At 51.3% G+C, this 4,451-nt stretch overlaps 1 pseudogene; it reads left to right on the top strand.

The window, feature by feature from the left end:
- The first annotated feature begins 709 nt into the window (after positions 1-709).
- Positions 710-2,197, top strand: LOC105049796 (uncharacterized; annotated as a pseudogene).
- Positions 2,198-4,451: the final 2,254 nt, after the last annotated feature.

Here is a 4,451-nt window from a genome sequence, read left to right as displayed (position 1 = left end):
AATTTACAAAACTTATATACTCAATTATATAGCAATGGGTTTGTTTATATATTCAAAATCCTAATCAAAATTCACATAGAAATAGAATACTATAGTACTCATAAAATTCTAATCATATTGTCCATATAAAAAATAAAATTCGGTAACTCTCAATAAAATAATATTTTTTAACTTTTATGTTTGTGCTTAACAGAAGCGTGCCGAGAATTCTTATGGGATAGTCACTCATCGGCATATATTATAAAGGATGCAATGAAACAATTCGGAATTTTTGATTGCTAAAAACTAGAAGTTTTGCACATCAGCAATGGAAGTTGTTTCTTGCTTTAGACATTTGAGCCGCTCCCACCATCTACAAGTAACATGGTCATTATAATAGGGGGGCAAGGCGATGATCATTTTTCTAAGCAAGTATTTGCTTGCATTTGGCCATTCCCAAAAAAAAATAAAAAATAAAAAATAAAACAAGAACTAATAAAACATAATTGATATTGGCAAATTGCATTGCTGGAATCTGGATTGAAGCACTTCTTTGCAATCTCGCCCACAAACTTTGCGCATCTAATGTGGCATTTCCCAAACAAAGAAAAAAAAAAGCAAATGGGACATTTGATCCCGTTGGAAAATCCGTAAAAAAAATTGTTGTCATCATATCTCTACGGATGTACCTAACGCCAAAACATAAGTCCATGTTCCAGTTGGTTTCCAACTGGCCATCTCAGTCCCTTTTCTATCGCTTTTCCTCTTCCTGTCTTCCACCACCATCCAAGCTACTCTTTCTTCCCAATCCAAATTCTCTCTCTCTCTCTTAAATGTTATCATCATTTAGAAAGACATATCTTTCCTTTCCACAAAAGATTCCTTTTTATCAGCTTATAATTTTAGACCCAAAAGCTCATCAGATTCCTCATTTCCTCACTGTTTCTCCTCTCAAGCCTGCTTGTATCAAACACCTATCATTTTTCGTAAAACCATCTCCTTCCAACCTGAGGATACCCTTCCTCACACCGAAAGATCCAATCTTTGAGATAATCTCACCATTTCCTAGTTACCCATTCCAAAACCACTCCTCTCTCATCTAAAAGATCCCATCTTTCAGAGAAACCGACAATTTCTCCTAATATCCGATTATTGAAGGAGAATGGTAGAGAAGAAGCACCTCTCTCCCATTCAAAGACTCCGTGAGGAAAGCATTCACTACAACGCCTCACCCAAAAAAAAAAAAAAAAACCTTCTTTGAGATGTTCTCGCCATCCTCTAGAAATCTATTCCATCCTTAATTTCCACATATAAAAAAAATCCAACCTCTGGCAGAAAGTACACCGGTTTCCATCTGTTTCCGATCAGAATTCCAACAAAAAGTTGGTTCACTGATAAAATCTCACAGATTTCTAGGAATCCATACCATCCACAATCCCATTAGCTCATCAGTTTCTATTCATTTTCAAACAAAAGGGAGGAGTTGACGAGAAGAATCCCCTCCTCTTCCCCCAAAGCTAAACCAATCCAGGCATCCTCAACAAATCCCACCTTTCAATGTTGCCAACCTACAAAACCTTATTGGCATTCCTTCTTATCTCCACCCTTACCCTCTCATTCAAAGAGGCCCCGGTTTCTGATGCCCCCTCGGCATATGAGATGCTGGAGAGGTTCAACTTCCCCAAGGGAATCCTCGCAGGGGGCGTGGAGAGCTATACACTGAACCAAGATGGAATCTTTGAGGTGTTCCTGAGAGGAGACTGAGTTCAGTGCACGTGGTGGCTGCTAGTTGAAGTACCAAAAGAAAATTGCAGGCAAGGTGGAATCAGGCAAGCTCATGGATGAGAGAGTAGTGAATGTTAAGGTTGTGTTCATGTGGTTTGGCATCGATGGGGTGGTGAGGAGCAGCAGAGATCTCAATTCTATGTCAGTCCACTCTCTGCATCGTTCCCCCTCTCCAACTTTGAGGAGTGCCCAAAATGCCGCTGCGGGTTTGCTTGCGCCATCACTGCCATAGCAGCAGATTCTTAGGCCTGCAATTTTGTTGGTGACTATTCCCTTATCTCTGCTCTTGTGCATTGTTTGCGTTGTAGGTTGAGGATTTGATGGAGGACGGTGTGTCTGTTGTTGGGAAATACCGACCGTCCCACCGACCGACTGTCGGAGGGTCCGACCGACCGACTGCCGGAGGGACCGTCCGACCGACTGACTGCCGGAGGGACCGAGACCCGGAACCGACCGATCGATCGATTAACGGCCCCTTCCCGTCCGTGGATATATCGATCGGGTTTCCACTCTCCGGGCCGACTGAACCAGAGAGTCTGATGGCCGACTCTCGCAACATAACTCGCTGACCGTCAAAGGGGCCCGAATCTCCACCTGACGCCACATAGATGGCCACCGACCCAGGGTCGGTCGACTCCTCCGATCGCCGTACAGCCGTCAGAGCTTGTCAGTCCTGACAGCAACATGCGGCACTGCCACCTAAGGGCATTATCCCGCCTGGGGCATTGTCAACCCTAGCGATTTGACAGCCCCACGGCGATATGACACTTTTACGGCGACTCTGACAGTCTACAGTGAGTTGACAATTCCTCAATTGTCCGCGCCATTAATGACGGCGCCATACCACGCTCCACTATATAAATCGGGGAAAGCAACAGTGCAGGGGACCTCCACTTCGACTTCGAAACCACAGGCTTGCTCCCCCTCTCTCTCTCGATTGAGCTCTCTTCATTTCACTGTTGCCCAACCACCTCTTGACTTGACCGTCGGAGGGTCCCCGCCGGAGCCGCCTCCGGTCAGTGTGGACTTCTTTTTTTGCAGGCGCTCGTTTCCCGGCGATCAGGCGACGGGGGGATTGGCCGCAACAGATTGGCGTGTCAGGAAGGGGCTATACGGCACCAAGCCCTCCCAAGCAGAAGATACTAATGACAAAGACAAGAGCCCAAAGATCGAGGGTCACCGGGTCGGCGAGACGCTCTTCCCGCCGGGAAGAGACCTCCCCACCACCCTCAGCGGCGGAGCCCAGCTCTCCACACCCCGCGGTGACCGCGGAGGCGCAGATCGCGGCCATCGTACGGCAGATGACCGTACTGACGGGCGCGGTCAAGAGCCTCCAGCAACAACCGGCGGCCCGTCCGATGCCCTCCAGGAGCAGCCGCCGGCGCCCGCACCGATCCCCGTCGCCTCCGTGCGAGCGCCCGCAACAGCGCTCCCATGGAGAGGAGGAGGGACGGCCACGGCGCGACGCCCGACAGTCCCAACAGCTCTCTCCTTCCCTGCTGGAACGGGCGAGGAAGGAGAAGCGACCGCGGACGCCGTCCGCCTCCTTCTCGAAATCTTCCGGGGACTCCACTCCTGGGGTCTCCCAGCACCGACGGACGGACGACTACGAACGCAGGTTCGAGAAAATCGACCGTCGGCTTGCACAGTTGCAGGTGGATGGCCAGAAGTCTTCGAACGACGTCGACTTCCAGACCGCCCAACCTCTCTCCCGACTCGTTCTCGACAAACCGATCCCCAGTCGGTTCAAGATGCCGCACGTGGAGCCATACGACGGCTCCACCGACCCAATCGACCACCTCGAGAGCTACAAAACTCTCATGATGATTCAGGGGGCAACCGACGCTCTCTTTTGCATCGGCTTCCCCGCCACACTCCGCAAGGCTGCCAGGGCCTGGTACTCCGGTCTTCGATCGGGAAGTATCCACTTCTTCGGGCAGCTCGAGCACTCTTTCGTGGCTCACTTCAGCACCAGCCGGAAGCCGCCGCGAACGTCGGACAGCCTTTTCTCCCTCAAACAGGGAGAAAATGAGACGCTCCGACATTTCGTGGCGCGATTCAACACGGCCACGCTTGAGGTCCGGGACCTCAACGAAGACATGGCTATCTCAGCCATGAAATGGGGGCTGAGGGCGTTCCGATTTACCTACTCTCTGGACAAGACCCTCTCCCGGACGTACGCCGAGCTGCTGGAGCGCGCATACAAGTACATGCGCGCGGATGAAGGAGCTTCCGACCGACGCTTGGCCGAACCCAGAGGCCCGAAGGAGAAGCGGAGGAAGGGCCGGGAACCCGCTGCACCCAGCAGGCCCCCGACCGATAGTCGGGTCTCGACACCGCGACAGAACCAAAAGTCGCCCAAGCGGCAGACTCCAAGGCCGACACGCTCCAAGTACGATTCCTACACTCCTCTCTCTGCCCCCCGTGCGCAGATTTTGATGGAGATCGAGGGGAAAGAGTACCTGCGACGGCCTCCACCTCTGAAGGCAAAATGCCCCGACCGACGGAAGTACTGCCGATTCATCGAGGCCACGGCCACAACACCGAGCAATGCATCTAGTTTAAGGATGAGATCGAAGCCCTCATCCGCCGGGGGTATCTCGGTAAATTTCGGAAGAACCCGCCGACCCAACCAGTTGCCGACCGACGACCCCAGCCGACCGAAGGGGCGGTGACTAATCAGCCGA

The sequence above is a fragment of the Elaeis guineensis genome, chromosome 8 (genome assembly GCF_000442705.2).
Source record: "Elaeis guineensis isolate ETL-2024a chromosome 8, EG11, whole genome shotgun sequence".
In the NCBI taxonomy this organism is placed as follows: Eukaryota; Viridiplantae; Streptophyta; class Magnoliopsida; order Arecales; family Arecaceae; genus Elaeis; species Elaeis guineensis.
Note: the sequence above shows the minus strand (reverse complement) of the source record. Positions and strands in the feature narration are given on the sequence as shown.